Source organism: Rhinopithecus roxellana, chromosome 1, assembly GCF_007565055.1.
Source record: "Rhinopithecus roxellana isolate Shanxi Qingling chromosome 1, ASM756505v1, whole genome shotgun sequence".
NCBI classification, from domain to species: Eukaryota; Metazoa; Chordata; class Mammalia; order Primates; family Cercopithecidae; genus Rhinopithecus; species Rhinopithecus roxellana.
In genome coordinates this window covers 124,834,453-124,858,534 of record NC_044549.1, presented here as the reverse complement: position 1 = coordinate 124,858,534, position 24,082 = coordinate 124,834,453, and the positions used below count along the sequence as shown (strand labels likewise).

The 24,082-nt window shown below is 46.3% G+C and overlaps 1 protein-coding gene across 2 annotated transcripts in view; it reads right to left on the bottom strand.

The window, feature by feature from the left end:
* LGR6 (leucine rich repeat containing G protein-coupled receptor 6) overlaps positions 1 to 24,082 on the bottom strand; it is a 124,219-nt gene that overhangs the window by 44,830 nt on the left and 55,307 nt on the right. The gene's annotated exons all lie outside the window — the stretch shown is intronic.

Genomic DNA, 24,082 nt, shown 5'->3' with positions numbered 1-24,082 from the left:
GTCACCCATCCCTAGCACCACCTGTTCCTTGTCCCTTCAAGGGCCCAGGGGCAAGGGGCTCTTGCTAAAGTCCTGGGGCTTCTTGCTCAGTCGATGACCTCTGGGAGTCTCCTGCATGCCACAGTTGAAGTTCTTGATTAGCTGCCTCTCAGAACAGCTGAACAGATGGTGGGTGATCCTGTTTTTGCATAACCAGAGATTCTAGGGTGATACGAGGATTACTGACGGGAGCCCTAGAAGATCTTAGCAGCCCAGCAAAACAAGGAGATTTTCAACCTTAGCTTTTTACAGATGTGCCCAGGCCATGATAGCCTTTATCAATATGCTACTGTCTCTGAGCCCCAGGTTGGGACTTGGGCTGAACCCCTATTGCCCTAAGCTGATGGTCTCACAGGGACCAGACAAACTGACCTGTACCATGGATCTATTGCTGGACTTTCCTATGTTGAAGCGAGGCTTGGCCCTGAGCCATGGTCCTCCTGCATAGCCATATAGCATTGAAGCCATGGAAACCCCAGCCTTATCCACAAAGGCCCTACAGCCCCATAATCCTGAACCCAAAGGAGAAGTGATGTGATCAGTAGGGTGGGATGGGGTGATCTTTCATCCCAACAGCACAAGCCCCCTTGTAGAAGGTCCAGTAGTGCTTCTGTCTTTTCCCTAAGCATCTCACCAGTGCTCTGTCTGTGAAGACCTCAAGCACCATTGGGAAATACTCCCTGGCTCACCAGCAAGGGGACCATGGGTGGATGGGCCAACACTGCAGTCTTGGGTGTGAAAGCGCATTCACCAGGATATTCTTCGAAAGCTGTAGTTAGGAAACCCTTCCCACCCACATCAGACCTGACATGATGGGACCAAAGGCCCTTCAGTGAGTGCCCTCTGCTGGCAAGGCCTGTTACCTTAGACATGATTCTCCAGTGGTGGCCATCACAGCCTTGATGGTCTGTGGCTGAACCACCCTGGGGAGCTTCGTGCAAATGTGGACTCCCATGGACCATCAGCCCCAGCATCACCTGGAAGCTTGTTAGAAATGCAGAATTTTAGGCCGCACCCCAGACTTACTCAATCAGAACCTGGATTTTAACCTGACTCCCAGGTGATTCATTGATTCATCAGCACATTAATGTTTTTAAAGCACTGAGCTAGGTTTTCTAGATCTTATGCTCCCATATAATGACCTTGGATTGCTGGAGAAGACAGGAAGACTGAATGAGGATGTAGAAAGCCATTTCCTGCTGTGATTAGTGCTCAGCTGGTCCTGGGAGCCCTTGTTCTTGGATTTGATCATCAATTACTCCAGAAGATGAGGGCTGTACCTCAACCTCCTGCATAAATGACCATAGCAGGCACTACGTTCAGCTGTGAACTCCCAGCACCCAGCACAATGCCTAGTTTGCAGATGGCACTCAATGTTTTTAAATAAATGGGCAATAAATAAATGAGTGAATAAATGCCCTCTAAATTCTCTGCTTCCAAGCCTCAAACTGATGGCCTGACCAAGCACACCAGTAGGCTAGAGGAGACCTGGACAGCCCCCCTTACCAGGGATGGTTGGGGATCCAGGCTGTCCTGCTTTGACACCCCATTCCATTGTGGTGAGGGCTCTCATCTGCAGATGCCCAACCAGCAGATGCCCAGACACTCCTCCTGACCTTGGGATGGCCCTTTCCATGGGAGCAGCATCTTAGTCCCAAATTTTCCAGAGACCACAGACAGATCCCTAAGCCCTGAGTCCTGCTTAAGACCACAAAGAAAAAGTCACATTTGAGATGGCCTTCTTAAGGTAGGATAGAATTTCAACAAGGAGAGATGGAAAGGGGTGTCACGAATGAGGGCCTCAAGGGAAGAGAATGCAGGTCCAGTGTGGATGGGGGAAGGGAACACAGATTTCGGATATCCTTAAGAGGGCAAATTGATGGCTGGGCTCAGTGGCTCACACCTGTAATCCCAGCACTTTGGGAGGCTGAGGTGAGCGGATCACCTGAGGTCGGGAGTTCAAGACCAGCCTGACCAATGTAGGGAAACCCCGTCTCTACTAAAAATACAAAATTAGCTGGGCATGGTTGCACATGCCTGTAATCTCAGCTACTCAAGAGGCTGAGGCAGGAGAATTGCTTGAACCTGGGAGGCGGAGGTTGCAGTGAGCCGAGATCACACCATTGCACTCCAGCCTGGGTGACAAGAGTGAAACTCCATCTCAAAAAAATAAAAAAGAGGTCAAATTGATAAGGCCCAGCAACCCATTGGATGTGGGGCCAGGGAGGGGCTAGGGCCTGACACTTCTCGCAGATCCGGGCCTTGCTCTCTGCTACTGCCTCCCTAATGGGTAAATTAACAGATCTAGGAAGCCTCACTCCCTAAGGGGGGGCAGTACCTCCTTCTCCAAAGCTCAGGGCAGAGAACATCCCTACAGTGACAACCATGACACCAATATTAATCACTGTCTCCATTTATTGAGTCCTTGTCATATGCCAGGTATACAATACCAGGTACTCTGTCCTATATCTTCTCAAAAATGAAATTGAGGTAGCTCTGATTAGCCCCATTTTACAGAGAGATTAAGCCCCCCAAGGCCCCACAGCTAGTAAGCTGCAGGGCTTAAATCTGAACCCAAGTTGTCTAACGTCAAAATTCATGTGCCTCACCATTGTGTAGTGTTGGCACTGAGGTGCATGAGGGGAGGTAAGAACCTGTTCACCTGGGACAGCCTGGGATATCAGGGCAGAGACTGTGGCTGAGCCAAGAAGATGGCCACGTACCGTAAGGAGGTGCTAGGAGGCAGGCAGGAAGTGGGTCAGGGCAGGGCAAGGGGAAAACTTATTCTGTGATCTTAGGGGGCACTTGGAAGTGGCCTTTGCTATGCATGTGCCTATGTGTGAGTACACACGTTTGCCAGTCACATGCATGTGCACATTCATACATGTAACCTACAGTCCCGATTAGTCCATCTCCTGCATTTTGTGTAACCCATAGGCAGGAGAGCTTGGGAAGGGCCCTTTTGCCAGGCTGGGCCAAGCATGGCAGTGGCTTAAAACAGGGCCTCACTTTCTCAGTCTCTTAGGGAAGGGCCGGGTGGGCTGAGCCTTCAGGCCTTTTTCTGCTCTGTCAGGGAGGATCCATCTTCTGTCCTGGCTTATGGTATCCTGAAGGGGCAAGGTGGAGTAGCCGAGGGCTGGAGAGGGGAGGTGTTTGCAGCCCTACTCCTGGTACTTGGGAACTGGGACACACCAAAGGAGAAAGGGAAGCAAACTGGCAAATGAAGAAGGTGGAATGAGCACATGGAAGAAATTGGCCAGGCCTGTGTTTGTGTTTGGGGTGAGCAGAGAGTCGGGGCATTTACACTCAGGCCAGGTGGGCTTGGGGGTGGGGCGTGGACCCAGGGTAGCACTGCCAGATATAGCAAATAAAATAACACGCTGCCCATTTAAATTTGAATTTCAGATAAATAACAATTTTTAGCATAAATATGTCCCGTGTAATATTTGGGACAATGCCCAGTTAAATCTGAATTTCAGATAAGCAAGTATAAGTTTGAGTAAGTCCCATGCAACATTTGTATTTTATCTGGCAGCTCTGACCCAGGGGGCTCCTGTGATGTGGAAGGTGTGGGCTTCGCCATGACACAGATGTAGCCACAAATCCCCTCCTTCAGCCTTTTGTGTTGCTTCCCTCAGCTGTATGGTTTGATGACCTGCCCACCCAAGAGACTGTGAGGACAAACACCCTCTTAGAGGGAGACTCCACGAAGCACAGAGGGGAGTGGAGGAGGCAGCAGGAGACAGGCGCAGTATTAGCTTCTATTAAACTTTCTCCCCTCTCCCCTCCCTCGCTCTCTCTTTTTTATTTTTTATTTTTTGAGACAGAGTTTCACTCTTATTGCCCAGGCTGGAGTGCCATGGCGCAATCTCAGCTCACTGCAACCTCTGCCTCCCAGGATCAAGTGATTCTCCTGCCTCAGCCTCTCAAGTAGCTGGGATTGCAGGCGCATGCCACCATGCCCAGCTACTTTTTTGTATTTTTGTAGAGACGGGGTTTCACCATGTTGGCCAGGCTGGTCTTGAACCCCTGATCTCAGGTTATCTACCCACCTCAGCCTCCCAAAGTGCTGGGATTACAGGTGTGAGCCACCGTGCCCAGCCTCCCCTTTCTTTTCTTGTTGGACACCCCCTCCCTGCCCCCAGCAACCTCTGACTCTTGGGACACCTAAGGGCCGACATCTGGCTATAGAGCAATCCCTCCTACTATCTCTCCGACCAGCTCCTGGTAGGATAAGGTGCTCGCTTGAGAAATCCCCTACCCTTTCGAGTCAGGGTTCAGGCTCCCCTGGGATCTCTAGTCCTCTAGGGTAGGTGGGTCCTAGGCTCCCCTGCCATCTGGCAGCCAGGAGAGGGGTATTGGATTGCTGAAGGAGTCTCTGAGCGGCCAGTAGAATCCTCCCCTGGGGACTAAAAGACCTTTTTAAGCAGCTCCCTGTAGAAGGTGGGAGAGCCAATCCTGATGGACTCGGGCTTGGCAGGCAGAAGAGAGCAATTATACCAATTAAGCTCTGGAACAGAATCAACAACCCCCAACAGCGCCTCTCGTTCTCCCACGTGGACCTGGGCCCTTCAAGTGATTTCTGATTATAATTCTTACCTGCAGTAATGGGGCAGATTAGCAGGGACCTCACAGGCCAGTTTGGGCTTGCTTAGGCTCTGGGGAAACAGCTTAACCTGTCAAGGGCCAAACTGCTTCTCATACTCCCCCAGCTAAGGGCTGAGGCTGAAGCAGGGAGGGAAGGAGGGAAGGAGGGAAGGGGACCCTTCGCTGGGGACATAGGGTCCTGGTCCGAATTGACTGAAACGAGATGAGGACCTAACAGGGAGCAAGCGTAGTAGAAGAGCTTTAGGTTAGACAGCAAGAAGTGACCCCCTGACAGCGACCCAGGACAATAGTGTACGCTAAGAATCATACTATATCAGAGCCTGAAGGAGCCTTGCGGCCTCACTCGTCTCATATGAGGAGCCTGAAGCCCAGAGAGATAAAGAGAAATGCCCAAAGGCAGAGGTAGGGCTGGGACTCAAACTCAGAGCTTTGCTGGGTGCGGTGGCTCACGCCTGTAATCCCAGCACTTTGGGAGGCTGAGGTGGGCGGATCACCTGAGGTCCGGAGTTCGAGACCATCCTGACCAACCTAGGGAAACTCTATCTCTACTAAAATAACAAAATTAGACGGTCATAGTGGTGCACACCTATAATCCCAGCTACCTGGGAGGCTGAGATAGGAGAATCACTTGAACCCTGGAGGCGGAGGTTGTGGTAAGCTGAGATTGTGTCATTGCACTTCAGCCTGGGCAACAAGAGCAAAACTCTGTCTCAAAAAACAAAACAAAACAAAAACAACTCAGAGCTTCACTCTACCAGTCTGGTTCCCCCAAAGCGAAGGAATGACAGAGAGACTCACACCTCTCTGTGTAAGATATGGATGTGCAAGAAGCATATCTCCTTTGGAAAACAGGGGCCCTTACAGGCCACAGAGGACTAAATCAATCTAATGAACCCTCTCTGGGATTTATTTCTCCAATCCATCTTATATCCTACCAGATTTTAGTCAAATACAAGATAAAGGGGACAGATTCAGGGGTCTGAGTGGGCCTCTAGCTGACCCACGGACGTCATCAAGTATTCATTTAAAAACAAGCACACATGTCAAGCTTCACGCTCAGGGCCTTGCCACAGTACCTGCTCCCTGAGCGCAGGCTGACTTTAAATTCAAAGGTCAGTGTGCCCTAAGGCAGACGAAGAGGAAAGCAGGAGGAAGACGGCAGGTGTCCTCCTCTTCTGTTCCATTCAGGTCAGCCACCACTTGGGTCCCCTCCCTAGCTCTGAGCCACATTACATGAGAAGACACAGCAGTCATAGGACAGAGGGCTTTAGGAGCAGAGAGAGACTGAAACCCAGAATTCATGAGATAAGGTGGGCCTGAATGAAGTAGGCTCCACAGGGCTGGGGCACATCCAGAGAGGAATTCCACTTCTCATTCAAGAAGAGGAAGATGGTGCCTCCAGAGTCTCTTCCATGACATGGTCTAATTCTAAGAAAGTATCTCCAGCCAGTCCTAGGACCAGCCAGCCCATCAGGGTTTTGCAGAGTGGGAAAGGAGGGCCAAGGTTCTGTTTCAGATGCTGAACGCTCAGAGAAGGGGAGCCTCTAGCCAGCTTTCTTACAGTGACTTACAAACTCAGGTTGCTGAATTTAGTGGACTTCTCTGCCCAAACTCCCAGGCCAGCCTGGCTGCCTCCCTCTCTCCTTGAAGCTGCCCATCACTAAGACCCTCATGAATAGGACTGGCTACATAATGAGAATGAAAAGCCTGTGTTCTAAAATTACTAAAAATCTCAGCCAGGCACAGTGGCTCACATCTGTAATCCCAGCACTTTGGGAGGCCCAGGCGGGAGGATTGCTTGAGCTCAGGAGTTTGAGACCAGCCTGGACAAAACAGCAAGACACCCTCTCTAGAAAAAATTTAAAAGTTAGCCAGGCATGGTGGCATGCTCCTGTAGTTCCAGCTACTCAGGAGGCTGAGGCAGGAGGATTGTTTGATCCCAGAAGTCGAGGCTGCAGTGAGCTGTGTTCACACCACTTCACCCCAGCCTGGACAACAAAGCGAGAACCCTATTTCCAAAACAAACAAACAAAAAACTTCAAGATGGCAATGGAGCACTAAATCATTGCAGGACCCTTCTGCTCTCAGGGCCCTGGCAACCACACAGGTCACAGGCCCATGACGTCGGCTCTGCTCCCAAACTAAAAAATCCTCAAAAGCATGGGCTAGGCCTTCTCCTGTTCTCATTTCCTAACCATGCCAGTGAGAGGAAGAAAGAGGCTGGGAGGTGAGATGCCTTGAGGGCAAAGACAGTTCATTTGACACAGGATTGCTGATTGTTTGCCCCTGGCCAATCCCAGGGTGGTTTTCATCTCTGAACCCCCGACCCCTACTTGGCTACATAGCTGACTTTCAGTTGAACATGGGAAGGGAGAGAATAGAGAAAAGATGTGGGTGGGGAGGGGGACATCTCAGTCGCTGGTTGGAGTAGAGAATGGAGGGTGGAAGGGGCAGGATATTGAAAGTTAAAAAAAAAAAAAAAAAGCAGCCACTATGGAAATGGTTATTCTGCAGGGAACATATTCCATGTGGGAGCCGTTGATTGCCTGGAGGGACCAACAGCCCTGACCAAGAGCCTGCCAGGGAAGGCAAGGATTCCAGCAGGGAGCAGGCTGGCACCTGCCGAGCAGTGAGGAGATGCCCTCGGGCCTTCCATAGGCGGCAGGGCCCAGCCTCCCACACCATCACCAGCCGGCAGTGCCAGATGCCAGCCTCTGCATGGAGGGCTACAGGGCCCCAATGGGGTGGTGGGGCCCCCTGCCCATGGCATGTCCTGGCCCTGCTTGGCAGGAGGGCTTGCTTGACTGGGGAACACGCAGAATCTGCACCCACAGACTCCACCAACTCAGGCATGGGTGCTCATGAGCCTCTACCTTCCTGCGGACTGACACCCCTCCCAGTTCCTCTCCTGGAGAACACAGCCTGCGTTCTGTGAAGGCCCTTTATGGTCTCATGAGGGCTTCCATAAAGCTCTACTGCCCCCCCCATCCCTCCCTCACTACTCATCAGACTACCTGAAACGCCTCTCATTACAGATGGTATCATTCCTTTTGTCTTCAATTAAATAGGATTGGATTAAATCCAATAAACATTCATTGAGTGCCTACTATTATGCCAGCCTTGTGCTCAGTTCTAGTGTTCAAACTTGAATAACGCATAGTCCCTTTCCAGAGAACCTCTTACACTATTTACTTTGCTGTTTGATAAAACAATATAAAAACCTTAGCTTTTATATTGAGGAGCTAATTGCCAGGTGTGCTCAGCATTTACATATATTATCATATTTAATCTTCATCCTAGCCCGGTGGAGTAGGAACTTTATGCTTCCCATCTTGCATGCAGAAAAGGAGGCTCAGAGGAATGAAGCCATTGGTCTGACTCCAAAGCTACCACTCAGTTCAGGCTTATTGATATGACTTCTCCTTATCAAGACTTGAACATCAGAGCTTGTCCTGAAAGGCCTGTCCCATCTAATGAAAAGAAGCCTTCTCCGTTAAGTAATTCAGTCCTAGCCAAGGCCTTTAGGGGGCTGAAAACTGGGGCTGTAGCCAAAGGGACTAAGCAGGGTGTCTGCACTAGAAGTAGGCACCAAGCCCAGAACCCATATGACTGGACTCCAGAGCCAGTTACAGGAAGCTCGCCTTCAAGCAGGTGCCAGGGATTGACCTACATATAGTCTGGGAAGCTAACGACTCCCCAGATCCATCATCCCTCCATCTTGGGTGTTGTATGCCTCTGGTGTTCTCCAAGACAACACTGTTCAATAGAGCTTTCTGCCGTGAGAGACATATTCAGTATCCGAACTCTTGAAGTGTGGCCAGCATGACTGAGGAAACACATTTTAAATTTTATTTTGGTTTAACTGACACATGCCACAAGTGGCTATCATATTGGATGGCACAATTCTAAGAAATTAGCCAGGCTCCACACAAGACAGGAAGGATACAGAGATGAATGAATTTGGTTCCTGCCCTCAAGGAACTCATAGTCTAGCAATGAAGATTAACAAATAACCAATTGTGATTGTGTGTGTGTGTGTGTGTGTGTGTGTGTGTGTTAGACAGAGAGAGAGGAAAAGAGAGTCTGTGTCTGAAAATGGTGTGCACCAACAGTTGAGGAAACGAATTGAAGGGTGTGGAACCTTCAGCCAGGGAGGAAGGACAAACTTCCTAGAAGGGGTAAAGATGGGACATTTGTGTTGAATCTTGAGGAATAACTGAATTATCACCAAGTGGATGAGGGTAATGAGCATTTCTGGCAAAGAAGGGTGTGTGCAGAGGTACTGACCAAAGAACAACATGGGAGAGGAGAACCAATTCATCTGTGCTGAGAGCAGAGGGTCCTGGGTGACGCAGGGAGTGGAGGCTGAGGGCAGATGGGAAAGGTGGAAGTGAAGAGAACGTGCAGGTCCTTGGGGGCTTTATGGATCTGAACTTTAAATTGTAAGCCTTGGGAAGTCTGGGTTGAGAAAGACCAGTCTGGTGGGGTGGGAATGGGGGTGTGAAGGCTGGCAAAAGTCTTGTTCCTGCTGATATAGAGGGCGCTATGATTTCAGATGAGTCCCTTTCCTCTCTCCAGGATCAGTGTCTTCACCTGCTTAAGGAGGGGGTTCGCTTCAAGAGTCCCCGTGGCTCTGTCCTTCTGACAGTCTATACCTTCTTTGGACAAATTCTTCTGTGCTGTGTCCCCGTGTCCCCAAGCAGGCCAACTTACAAGCATGTGGTGTTGTGCAGAGGCACAGAGTAGCCAACTCCCACTCCCTGACTCCCCAGGCATCTCAAAATGACCAAATTCTACCATTGGATAATATTCTTTTTTTAGAGTGTAGAAGCTGCCTGTTATTGTTTTTTTGTTTGTTTGTTTGTTTTGTTTTTTTAAATCTGGCAAGTATTATTAGGTAGACTTTTAGTGGATAACAGCTTTTTGAGAGAAGCTTCTAGAAATGAGACACAGACGGAACACAGGGAGCTTTGGGCCAGAGAGATGAGGAGCTGGGAAAGGTGGTCAACAGAGGCGGGAGACAGTAAAAGGCCAACTTCGGAGGTTTGAACAACTTTACCCAAGTGCCCACTTTGGTCACTTTTCTCCCCCATTACATGGGAAGACCCCTGAAGACACGGGCTGTGTCCTCTCTTTCCCTGAAACTTGCCCGCCATGGATATTCAGTCTGTGTTTTTTATCAATCTAGTTATGGGCACTTTCAGCATTGTTCAGAGGATTGCTTGCTGGGGAGACCACAGCAGTGGAAGTGAGAGCTGAGAGGGACCCCACTTACCCAGGAAGGAAAGGGGACTCTGAAGGACCAAGTGATTTGTCCAAGGTCACAGAGTAAAGAGATGGCAAAGCCAGAGAAGGCATTGGTTTTGAGTCCAGTGTTCTTCGAGTTCAGTGTTCATCTCTCTCCTACCCTTGTCCTCGTGGGAGAAGAAGGTGCTCATCGATTCCTGCCCACCCCCACACACAGGGCCATGGGGGGCCCCCAGAGACACTTCCCGGGGCACTGGTTGAGGAACTTTGAAGACCCTCATCTCTGAGAACCATTCCTTGGCAGCATCCAACACTTGGGGCTCGTCCCTTGCATCCCAGCAGTGCCTCTCCCCATCTGGAACCCAGCACCAGGCCCTCACAGAGCACACAAGCCATGAAGAGTCCAAAAGTGACAACTCTCGGGAGTCAGAGCCTGGGCACTTCTGGTGGGATAGTCCCATGGTGACAGACAGTATAGGGAGCAGAGGAGGCCAACTGAGCCACCAGAAGCTGGAGTGAGAACTCCACTTCCCTGCAGGGGTGGGGTGGGGGTGATGGTGGATGGAGCCTCGAATTAACCTTTCCATGCCCACTTAACAATTGAGGGGAGAAGGGCAGGTGGGAGCTAGAGCAGCACTTTTCTCTTCCTCTCCCCACCCAGGGAAAAAGTTTGTTGGAGGAAAGTGATTTCATCAGCTCTGATTTATGCCATCTAATAAGATCCTTCCCCTCACTGTCAGCCTCTCAATAGATCAAAGGTGGGATATTAAAACAAAGGCAATTCCAACTGGTTCTCCAGGCTATGCTAATGCCTCAACTCCCCTTTCCCTCCATCTGTCAGGAGAATTGATGGGTGTGCAAGAACCCCGGGGGGGCAGAGAAAGTGCTTCCTTTCTATACATCAAAGGATGATACCTGAGCATTCCTCCAAGCTATTTCTTGTATTTTATTCAGCAGCAATATATAAAAATAATTACCCACCCTCCAGGAGGCAGGCAGGGAAGTAAGCGCCTCTGTGTGTAGCCTTTATGAGCTTCCCCCAAAGACACAGACCTACAATCTGGGCAGAAGGCCAGCTTTGTGGGTGACAATCCCGGAATCCTGGGGTGGGAACTACAAAAAGCCATCTCATCCATCCCCCAGCCTCCAGCCATTGAATTTCAGACATCAGGCTGGTTTCTGGGGACCTTCGTGGGCTGTCTGATATGTGCTTGGGAGCTGGGTCCTGTGGTTGCTTGAGGCCTGGCTGCCTGCCCTGGCAAAGGGTGGCTGTGGTTGGTGGAGGAAGAGGCTGATGGAGATCTTCCCGACTTGCCTCTCCAGAAAGGGGGCAGTGATGTCAGAGGCTTAGGGAATAGAAGTGACATCCCAGAGTTTTAAAGATACTTAAAAGCTGTCCTAGCAGACTTTGTAGTAATAGGCACCAGGGAAAACCAAGGCACATATCAACACTTCTAAAAGTACCATAGGAGAAGGGAGAGAAGAAATGGGAAAAGTCTGTATCAACCCTGGCTTCCCACAGGGTTCCAGTCCTTCCCACAATCTATTTTCTCCCTCATTCCCAAGAGCTCCCAGGCTCTCTGTGACCAGTATGAGAACTGGAGAGGTTATACCTGTGTAGTTTCAACTCTCCCCTCCCCAGTCTCCCTATTTCCTGGCCCCACATCCCTCCATCCATCAGTTTCTCCGTTCACCCATCTGTCCATCCACTCACACAGACTACACAATCATCCCCACTGCTGTAATCTTGTTTTTCTCTTGCTGAGAATTACCTATGGCTTCTAGTCAACCCCAAACTCTTTGGCTTGGGCTTCGAGATCCCTTCCCTGAAATGACTGTCTCACCAGCATAATTTCTCAGAAGATCTCCCCCAGTTCTCTATTCCATATGCAAATGTGCCTCTCGCCTTACCTCTTTTCCCACAGCACATGGTTTATTCATCTTTGGATCTTTGTATAGGTTGGTGCCCCTCTTTGAAAGATGTTTCTCCATCCTCTCTTCAAAGCTCTGCTTAAAACTCCTCTTTCTGGAGCCTCCTGACCTAACCTCACATGGTGCTCTTCCCTCCTATACTCGGCATCTTCCAAGTCCTTATTGATTGGTCCACAAGTACCCACCACACCAACACCCCTGTGCTGAAGCCATATCCCTCTCTAGCCTAGGGAGGAAATGAAGGAACAAGTCAAACACACTCAAGTTGTTTCCAGTTAAAATGGAGGAAAACTTAGCTACCTTCTCACTAAAACACCTATGAAGATATAGAGAGAAAAAACAAACAAACAAAAAGATGTACACTGGCCAGGTGCAGTGGCTCATGTCTGTAATCCCAGCACTTTGGGAGGCTGAGGCAGGCAGATCACCTGAGGTCAGGAGTTCAAGTCCAGCCTGGCCAACATGGTGAAACCGCCCCATCTCTACTAAAAATACAAAATACAAAAATTAGCTGGGCATTGTGGTATGTGCCTGTAGTCCCAGCTACTCAGGAGGCTGAGGCAGGAGAATTGCTTGAACCCGGGAGGCGGAGGTTGTGGTGAACCAAGATCGTATGACTGCATTCCAGCCTGGGCAACAGAGTGAGACCCTGTCTCAAAAAAAAAAAAAAAAAAAAAAAAAAAAGACTATCATATAACTCTGAAAATAATTTATTGAGGGTGTAATAGAAGTTATTTGACACCCTCAGTAAGGTACAAGAAATCATGACCTCTCTGAAACAGGAATAAATACATAAAAAGAAAAAAAAAGCTAAGACAGAAGAACAACAGCAAAAAATAAAATAAAATGAAATGAAATAAAATAAAATAAAAGGCAAGTTTCAAAGAAAAATTGAAGTGCAAATGAAACTAAGTAACTAAGTGAGATATGGGAAGACTGCAGGAGAACTAAGTTGAAAAAGCAAAATTCAAATTTGCATTGTAGGTGATAGTGAGTAGACCTGGCCCAGCAAAAAACTGAATTAGCAATGGGGAGAACAAACATAAGACACTCTCCTTGAAGTCAGAATAAAAGGACAAAGGGGTGAAAATTATGGAAGTAAATATGAGATAGATAGAAAAGAGAACTGAATTTGAACTTGAGAATCATAGGTATTCCAGATCATTAAACCCAGAGTGAATGCAGCAGAAGCACATGAGAGCTGTAATTGAAAGAAAACATTTGAGCTGAAAGAATAGTATAGATTTAAGATGTTTATTGTATCCCAAGCAAACTAAGTGGAAAGAATACCTCAACACATTCTGGCAAACATTTCAGTTGTAAGCATAAAGAAAAAAAAAATCTTGTAAGCATTCATAAAGAAAAAATATGCTCTCCTTGAAATAACAAAATGATAAGGCTGACCTCAGAATTTCCTGGCACACTGCATGTCAGGGGGAAATGGAGCCTTATGTACAGGATTCTGAGAAAAATAGATTGTCATTCAATAATTTTATATTGGCCACAAAAAAATATATTCTCAACTATATAAAAGATCAGAAATATAGTTGCCATCTGTTGTTCTTGGGGAAAAAATTACTTGAAAATATACTACAGGCAATCAAGAGAGATAATTTTTAAATGAAGAACTCAAAAATGGGGAATTTGGCAGAGCACAGTGGGTCATTCCCAACACTCTGGGAAGCCAAGGCAGGAGGATGTCAGGAGTTCGCAACCAGCCTGTCCAACATGGTGAAACCCTTTCTCTACTAAAAATACAAAAATTAGCTGGGCATGGTGGCATGTGCCTGTAGTCCTAGCTACTCGCGAGGCTGAGGCAGGAGAATCGCTTGAGCCCGGGAGGCAGACGCAAGATTGTGCCACTGCACTACAGCCTGGGTGACAGAGCAATACTCTGTCTGAAAAAATAAAATAGTCCAGGAGCAGTGACTCACACCTGTAATCCTAATACTTTGGGAGGCTGAGACGGGTGCATCGCCTGAGGTCAGGAGTTTGAAATCAGTCTGGCCAACATGACAAAACCCCGTCTCTACTAAAAATATAAAAATTAGCTGGGCGTGGTGGCGCACGCCTGTAATTCCAGCTACTTGGGAGGCTGAAGCAGGAGAATCACTTGAACCCAGGAGGCAGAGGTTGCAGTGAGCTGAGATCACGACACTACACTCCAGCCTGGGCGACAGAGCGAGACTCTGCCTCAAAAAACCATAATAATAATAAAATAAAATAAAATAATGGTGAATTTTTCTTGGCTTTTACTTCCAGGCAGGATTGGAGTAGCAGTTGTTTTTGCCTCAAACAACTGAAAAGCAATAGGTTTGAGGCATTGGACAACAGGCAGCATAGGACTGTGATTGCTGAGAGCTGGGAGGCACATGCTGTGAGTCTTGTGATTGGCCGACCTTCTGCCTGGAGAGGGTGTCCAGGCTGCAGGACAAAGAGAGGGAACTCAAGCAGAAGTTGTGTTCACTCTAAGTTTCGGAGATAGCGTGCAGAGTTCAGGGAAGCCAGGGTGGCTAAAATTTGAAGGATAGAGTACCTAAAAGAGAGAGAGAGAGGGAAATGGGGGAGAGAGAGATGGGAGGAAGGAGGAGGAGAAGGCAGGGAGAAGGAGAACAATGGAAACATCAATTAAGCCTTTAAAAAGTATAAAACATGATAGACATGAGACAAAACATCATTTATATTTTTCCAGAATATAACTCATTTTCTTAAAATAATTTAATATATTAGCACAGATGGCAAAGCTTTTGATGAAATGGATAGTTTTCAGGAAAAGATAGTGCCCAAAACTGACTAAGAAGTAGAAAACCAAAGAGATCAAACACTAAAGAAGAAATTAGAAATGTTATCAAAGAATTTGCTCTTCAAACACAGGTTTGGGGTCCAGGAAATTTGTCTGTACATTTTTCCAAACTTCCAAGTAAAAAATAATTTTCATGCTCTATAAATTGTTCCAGGGATAGAAAAGGCTGGAATGATACTCAATTCATTCTTGGAACTCAGTTTAACCCAATAACAAAAGCGATCAAAGAGAGTACAGAAAACAAGCTATAGCCCATTCTCATTTATGAATATTTTATTAGGATGTACATATTGTAATTACAATACTGGCAATAAAACATAGTAAGAATAATCTACCACCATCAAGATGGGATTATCCAAAGAATACTGTGATGTTGAAATAATAAATTCTATTATAGTATAATGGATTTAGTACACTTAACTGTAATATATACTAAAAAAAACCACTCAGCAACATTTAAAACTTCTAATTTTAAAAAAATGTAAAATATTGAGATAGAGAACGATTTTCTCAACATGGTAAACTCTATTATCTCAAAGGATATCCAGTATCATACTTAATGAGAAAATACTAGAGATCTTCCTCTTAAAATCCAGAACAAGATAAACATGTTCCTTGTCATAATTGCTAATAGTCATTGTTCTGAAAGCTCTAACGCAAAAGACAGGAAACAGAAATAAGAGGTATAATTATTACTTACAAATAATATTAGATATCTAAAAATTCCAAGGAAATCAATGATAAAGCCTTAAGATTAATAAGAGAATTTAATAAAGTGATCAAATACAAGATGAATGTGTACGCCTCAATACTTTCCTAAATTCCAACGATAAACAGAAGAGACAATGATGAAAATACCCCCTTTACATTAGCGATAGCCACCAAGGAAAGCTCATAAACAAACACAACCCAATAAATATGGAATAATTCTAACAAGAAATGAGTCATTAATGAAAAAAAAACAAAAACTATAAAAAGATTACCGAGATATATAAAAGATGTTTTGAATTAAGAGAAATAATAAATCCTGTAGGAGAAGACTATACTTTTTAATTACGTAAAGCCTCTACAAATCAACTTACAGACAATGTAATTCCAATTAAGATCCCAGTGGGACATTTTTGGCAGGAAGTGACGGCACCCTCATAAAATAAAACTAAAGTTCATGTCATATAATAAATAGGTGAGCAAAATATAACAGAAAAATAAACAGGGACTGCTCCTATTAAACATTAGAAACTTAATAAAAATCCACAAAGAAATGATCATATCTAATAAATGAGTACAGCAAAGCTGCAAGATACAAGATCAACAGACATAAATCAATTGGATTTCTGTACACTTGCAATGAGTATTCCAAAAAAGAAATTAAGAAAACAATTCCATTTAAAATAGCATCAATAAGAACAAAATACTAAGGAATAAATTTAACAAAAACAGTGCAAAACCTGTACTCTCAAAATGACAAAACATTGTTGAAAGAAATTAAAGAACACCTAAATAAATGGGAAAATACCCCATATTCATGGATTGGAAGATAATATTGTTAAGATGGCAATACTCAGCAAACTGATCTACAGATTCAAGGCAACTACTATCACAGTCCTGGTGGCCTTTTTCAGAAATTGACAAGCTGATTCTAAAATTTATATAGAAATGCAAGGGAGCAAGAATAGTCAAAAAAATCTTGAAAATAACAAAGTAGGAGGACTCACCCTTCACCATTTCAAAACTTACTACAAAGCTACAGTAATGCAGACCATATAGCACTATATAGTAAGGATAGATATATAGATCAATTGAATAGAATTCAGAGTCCAGAAATAAATTCTTACATTTACAGGCAATTGATGATCAAGAAGAGTGCTAAGACAATTCAATAGGAGAAAATACGCTTTTTAAAGAATAGCATTTGTGATGACAAAAATGTTGTGCTGGAACAAGTGGATATCTACATGCAAAAGAATGTAGCTGGACCTCTACCTGCATTGTGTATGTGTGAACCATATACAAAAACTAAAATGGTTTAAAGACCTAAAACTACTAAATTCTTAGAAAACAACAGGCATATATCTTTCTGACCTCATATTAGGCAATGGTTTCTTAGATATAACACCAAAAGTACAACAAACAAACCAAAAAATAGACTAATTGGACTTCATTGAAATTAAAAACTTTTGTGCTTCAGAGGATATTATAAAGAAAGTGAAAAAGACAAGACAGAATGGGAGAAAAACATTTTCAAACCATATATCTGATAAGGGCCTTATATCTTTAATATACAAAGAACTGTGACAACTCAACAATCAAAAGACTACCCAGTTAGGAAAGAGGCAAATGATCTAAATAGACTTTTCTCCAAAGAAGATACACAAATGGCCAATAAGTATATAAAATGATCCTTAACATTGTTAGTCATCAGGAAAATGCAAATCAGAACCACGACAAGATACCACTTCACACCCACTAGGATGGCTATAATCAAGACAATAACAAGTGTTGGCAACGATGTGGAGAAATTGAAATGCCCATACAATACTGGTAGAAATATAAAATGGTGCAGTCACTTTGGAAAAGAGTTTGACAGCATTTCAAAAAGTTTTACATAGAGTTACTACATGACCCAGCAATTCCATTTCTAGTTATACACCCAGGATAACTGACAACATATGTGTACATAAAAATTTGTACATAAATGTTTTTAGCAGCATTATTCATAATAACCAAAAGGTAGAAACAGCCCAAGTATCCATCAACTGATAAAGAGGTAAAATAAAATGTGGTATATCTATACCAAGCAATATAATTCAGCTATAAAAAGGAATAAAGTGGTCAGGCGCAGTGGCTCACGCCTGTAATCCTAGCACTTTGGGAGGCTGAGGTGGGCAGATCACCTGAGGTCAGGAGTTCAAGACCAGCCTGGCCAACATGGTGAAACCCCGTCTCTACTAAAATACAAAAATTAGCCAGACATGGTGACATGCACCTGTAATCCCAGCTACTCAGGAGGCTGAGACGGGAGAATCGCTTGAACCCGGGAGACAGCGGTTGCAGTGAACCAAGATCACACCCCTGCACTCCAGCCTGGGTGGCTGAGTGAGACTCTGTTTCAAAAAAAAAAAAAAAAAAAAAGGAATAAAGTGCTGTTACATGCATACATATATATATGGATGAACCTTGAAAACATTGTGCTAAGTAAAAAAGCCAGACATTAAAAGCTACATATTGTATTATTCCATTTATATAAAATGTCCAGAACAGGCAAATCCAAAGAGACAGAGAGCAGATTACTGGTTGTCCGGGTCTGGGGGAAAATGTGATGGAGATGCTAATGAGTAAGAATTTTCTTTTTGGGGTGACAAAAAATATTCTAGACTTATGGGTGATAATTGCACAACTTGGTAAATATGCTAAAAATCACTGAAATGCATACTTTAAAAGAGAGAACTTTATGCTGTGCAAATTATATCTCAATTTTTAAATATTTAAAGCTAAAAGTCTTATACTAGTGAGGTATTAGCACAATTTTAAAGAGACAATAAACCAGACGCTGACATGATACGTAAAGCAAGCATGTGTGTTTGTAAGAGTATGTGTACTCATAGAGAAATAACACAGAAATGTTAACAAGCATTGTGTCTGGGTGGTAAAATTGTGGGCGATTTTTATTTTCTTCTTTTTATTTTTTGTATTTTCTAAATTTTCTACAATGAGTCAGAGCAAAAATAAACATGTTTTTAAAAACAAAGTGCGTCAGTGTATAATTAAGTCCCGGGCTGTTGGAGAGCTGAGCTGAGGGGGGCCGGCCAAGGGAGTGCTCCACGGAATCTGCAGCCTGAGCGGGGAAGGGTGCTGGGGAGGGAGATGAGGAGCAGGCAGTGGAAAGGGATTTGCTTAATTTCACCTGCTCTGTGTCCCACCTTTGCCTGGATTTCCTATCCAATCAGTCACCAGATCCTGGTAATAGAATCTCAAGGCCACACCCCCTCCTCCTGACCCCAAGGCCACTGCTGTGGTCCAGACCCCCTCCTGAAGTGATCTCCTAACTGGCCTCACTCATGGCCCATGGCAGAAGCTCTGGGGTCCACTATGGACAGCTAGGTCCATGTGCTTCTCTGGGACTCACATCTATCTGTTTCCATGAAAACCCTGTGGTGAACCTCCCTCACCTGTGAGGTAGTCCTTAGCTGGTCATCAAAAGCCATGGTCCTCTCTGCAGACTTACCTGCTACACACAGGTCTTCCTTCAAGCGGGCAGGCAGTGCTACAAGCACAGGAAGCTGTGCCTGCACCAAACCAAGCTGCCATTCTCTAAATCAATGTCACACCCCATCCCCGTGCCCCCAATTCACTGCCTTCACACTTCACTCGGCTTTCCCTCCTAGCAAAAGATGTCTTTTCAACTCTTTTCTCTTTATTTTTCTCTTTGTGTGTGTGTGTGTGTGTGTGTGTGACATACAGACAGAGTCTCACTATGTTACAGCCCAGGTTGATCTTCAACTCCTGAGTTCAAGAGATCCTTCTGCCTCAGCCTCCCAAAGTACTATTACAGGCATGCATCACCTCATTCAGCGTCCACCAGTTCAACTCCTATTCTACCTTCAAAACTGGCACAGTGATGGCACATTCACCCAGCGAATACTTGCTCCTCCCCTTCCCACAGCACTCTGGACTTTGCATATGTACCTGCTGTATTTATTCTAGCATGTACTATTTGTGAACATGTCTCTCAGCCCTTATTTGGTAACGAACTCACTGAAGGCAGGCACATCAGCACCTGGCATGGGGAAGTGTACAACACGGATCCGCAGAATGCAAACATAATGGAAGGAATGACCTACATTCACTCACGGCAGGGGCAACTCACCACCAGAGGGACCATTCCTGAGGTCAGGGGTGGAGGAAGTATCTTTCCCTTCCTGGATAATCTAGTTTTGCAGCAAAGCCTGACCAGAGGTGAGGAACCCCTCAAGTCTATTCCACTCCAGCTCCTCACAGTCAGAGTTTCTCTGAGCTGCACAAAGCATCCTGCCTCAGGCTCCCTCCCTGGTGGAAAATGATGTGGTAGGAGCCAGTTCTGGAGATTAGTCTAACAAGAATAGTAAGCCGGGTGCAGTGGCTTATGCCTATAATCCCAGCACTTTGGGAGGCCAAGGCGGGCAGATCACTAGGCCAGGAGACCGAGACAGTCCTGGCTAACACGGTGAAACCCCGTTTCTACTAAAAATACAAAAAATTAGCCAGGTGTGGTGGCATGTGCCTGTAGTCCCAACTACTCGGGAGGCTGAGGCAGGAGAATTGCTTGAACCCGGGTGGCAGAGGTTGCAGTGAGCTGAGATTGGGTCACTGCACTCCAGCCTGGGCAACAGAGCGAGACTCCGTCTCAAAAAAAAAAAAAATAGTAGGACCATCTTGGCCAGGTGCAGTGGCTCACACCTGTAGTCCCAGCACTTTGGGAGGCTGAGGCAGGCGGATCACAAGGTCAGGAGTTCGAGACCAGCCTGACCAACATGGTGAAACCCCGCTTCTACTAAAAATACAAAAAATTAGCCGGGAGTGGTGGTGGGCACCTGTAATCCCAGCTACTCAGGAGGCTGAGGCAGGAGAGGAGAGTTGTTTGAACCCAGGAGGCGGAGATTGCAGTGAGCTGAGATCACACCATTGCACTCCAGCCTGGGCAATAGAGCAAGACTCCATCTCAAAAAAAAAAAAAAAAAAAAGAATATTAGGACCATCAGTTATCATGCACTCAGGATGTACCTGGCATTGTGCTAAGTCTTCCTATATTTCATCTCATGAGTCTTCAAAACAACCACTTTATTATTCCCAGTTTATAGATCACAAAACTGAGGCTCAGAATGTTTGGACAATTTGGTTATGATCCTTTATCTAGAAAATGGCAGAGCTGGTTTTCACAGAAAAGCAGCACTATTTTCAGAGACCCTAAAATCACACACCACCCTTTCAGCTAAAAGGAGACAGATTATTTGTGCTGCCACAATCTGGAGTCCCCAGACTGAGCCGTGACTCGAGTGTGCTGGCCCCTATGTCAGGATGTCTTCCTGCTGGGTGTGTTGAAGCCCTCAATTAAGGGGCGTAGTGAGAGTGACCATGCATGTGCCTGACACAATGCTTGGCACCCAGCAAATGCTCCCTAAGGCTTACTTTCCTTCTTCCCTCTGACTTTAAAGTCTCAGAGCAGTCTAGACACAGTCAGATTCAGGACACTTGTCAGGGAGAGAGGGGAGACAGGAAGCATACCCATCTGGTTTGGGCTGGGCATGGAGCCCTTTCTCAAACTTTTCCAAAAGGCTACCATTTAGTGTCCCAATCCCACAAGTCCGAAACCAGATCTCTAGGCAGTACCTAAAGGCTATGTATTGTCAGTGCCCTGTTCCTTTCCACAACCTGAATTCTTGTCAGGTTCTTCTCCATGCCTCTGGCAGCAGGTAGTTGCTGGCAGACTCTGGTCCAGCAGGGCATTTGGCTCAGCTGGTGCTGGCTGAATTACAGAGCAATCCTGCTGCTAACCGTTCACGGTACCTTTCATCTACGGGAGCCCAGGGCCTGCACCCACTTTACAGATGGGAAAGCCAAGGCAAAGAGACAAGAAATAGTTATAAAGAGTGAGGATGCCTGGTTCTGGTATTTAGTGTTCTCCATGTGTTCCCCAGCAGGCCCAGAGTCAGATGGAATTATTCTAGGGGGGCTTCCTGGAGGAGGTGAGAGCTGTATTGATGCAAGCAGTATAGTCAAGGCTTCACAGAAAGGAAAAGGAAAGCCTTCCTAGTCTGAGAAACAGCTTAAGCCAAGGCACGGAGGTAGAAGGACAGGTTTGGGGAGGTAGGGGAAGAAGGGGAAGTGGCTTCGCTGGAGTAGAGAGCAGAGTATAGGGACACGAAGGTGAAAACAGATATAATTTAAAGGAAGATTTGCCCCAGCTGGTCAGCGGTCTGTGGGTGGTTTCTGATCAGAGGAGTGAGATGACGTAAGTGGTGCCATTTGATGACTTGGAGGAGCCCTGGGCACCCCCTTCACCACACCCTCTCCAACCTATTTCACCTCAACAAAAGGCAGAACTAAGAATCCGGGGACTATTCGTTTGCCTCCAGTCTCCCCCTCATCCCCTCAATCTGACACACACCAGTCTGGCCCCTCCCTCGTCAGTCCTCCTTCTCCCTCCTCTTCTCTCTCTTTCCCCTTTCCGTCTGCACTTTCCCATCTCCTCTCCCTTCCAGGTGGGCTCCCCTCCAGCCTCCCACACTCTAGATGTTCTGAGGGGGGGTTTACTCTAAGGCCCTTCAGGCCCCCAGTTAGCAGATGTGCAGCTGAGAGGCAGCTAATGGGGGCCAGGGGAGGATGCCGGGCTGGGGCTGGGAGCAGAGACAGCTGCATTGGCCCCAAAGGCCTGGTGGCTCCCTGAGGAGCCCAGCAGCCTCATTCCTGTCAGCTGCAGCTGTCAGCAGGAAGGAAAGGGGAAATGGCTGGGGGAGTCCTGCCTGGAGAATAGAGCCTCCTGGCTTCCCGGCTGGGAGGGATCTGAGGCTTCCTCTTCTTCCCTCTCCTGCTCCCCACACCCCAACCTGGAGCTCTGGAAATGGTGAGTGTCCCTATGTAGTCTTCAATGCTGCACCTGTAGCCCCTGCCTCTCCTTTCCCCACGAAGGCTCAGGGGCTGCAGGGACACAGATCATCCTCACATAGCAGGTAATTCTACATAATGTGATTGTTGGCTGCAGAAGACACTGAATGGCTTTTTTTAAATAACAAGTTTCTTTTCCCATTCCTGTTTTATTTAGGGTGATCCATATACGAGTGTGCAGGCTCTGACAACACACTATCAGACAGTGGAGGCCTGCAGCCTCCTTATACCTTCTCTCTGTGAATTCACAGCACAGAGAGCCAGTGCTTGCAACGGCAAGCCAACAGCATTGCCTATATCAGGCTGTCATCCGTGATCATCTCTTTTTAAACCCCTTGAGTAGCTTTCCTGCTTTTACTCCCCTCTCAGCTCTGTCTGTTATGCCACCTCCCCGAAACATGACAGCAGAGGGCAAGCAGGGCCCTTCTCCCCCAGGTCTGTTCTTCCTCAGAACTTCCTGGGTGTTCTGAGGAAGAACGTAGAGGAAGGGGGAACCAGGGAGTTATGGCAGAAAAAGCATGGACTCAGGAATCAGACATACCTGAGTTTAAACTCAAGCTCCAGATCTTACAAATTGTGGGTTACCGAGCAAATTACTTAACCTCTCTGGTCCTGTGTTCCCATTCATTAAAATGTACAATTATAAGCAAAGACCACTCAGTGCCTACTATGTGCCACATATTGTACTGGCAATGGGGAATCCTGAATTTTAAAAAAGGACATCCAGTCTGGGTGTGGTGGCTCACTTCTGTAATCCCAGCACTGTGGGAAGCCAAGGCTGGCAGATCACCTGAGGTCAAGAGTTTGAGACCAGCCTGGCCAACACGGTGAAACCCCATCTCTACTGAAAATACAAAAATTAGCTGGGTGTGGTGGCAGGCACCTGTAATCTCAGCTACTCAGAAGGCTGAGGCAGGAGAAACGCTTGAACCTTGAAAGCGGAGGTTGCAGTGAGCCAAGATTGCACCACTGCACTCCAGCCTGGGTGACAGAGCGAGACTCTGTCTCAAAATAATAAATAAATAATAAAAATAAATAATAAATTAAAAAATAAAAAAGGACACTCAGTCTCCACCCCTGTGGAACTCAGGGTATAGAGGGAAACAGGATGAGATAAGAGAGTAACAGTAGGATTGCAGGCTGTTCTGGGAGTGCAGCACAGAGGCAGCTGAATGAATCAGAAAAGGCCTCCTTCAGGAGGAGACATTCAAGCTAAGACCTAAAGGATGAGTAGGAGGTGGGAAGGATGAATTAGGCTGGTAAGAAGAAGGAGAATTAGAAGCAAGCATTCCAGGCAGAGGGAACAGCAAAGCACAGGAGCACAGGCTGAAGGCTCAAGGGAACTGCAAGTTACTCAATCTGACTACAGCATAGAGTGGGAGGGGAAGTGGTGAGAGATGGGCAGGAGCCAGGTCGTGGGTGCATTGTACGTTAGCCAAGGAGTTTGGGCTTTGTCTTCAGGACAATTGGGAGCCAATTCAGAATTTTAAGCAGGGGAGTGACATGATCACATTTGTGTCTTAAGATCCATCTGGTTGCAATGTGGGGAAAAGACTGGAGTAAGTTCAGAGTAGAAGCTGGGGGGCCTGTAAGGAGGCTGTCACAGCAGCTTAGGCAAGGGATGATGGTGGGCAGACAATGGTGGCCACCAGGAAGTAAGGAGAAGAGGACCTACTCCAGAGCGAACAGGATGTACAGTCACTGGGACTTGACTGATTGGATGCAGTGGTAAAAGAGTTAAGGATGACACCCAAGTCTCCAAATTAGGGAACTAAATGATGTTATTTCTTGAAACAGAGGATGTGGAGAAGG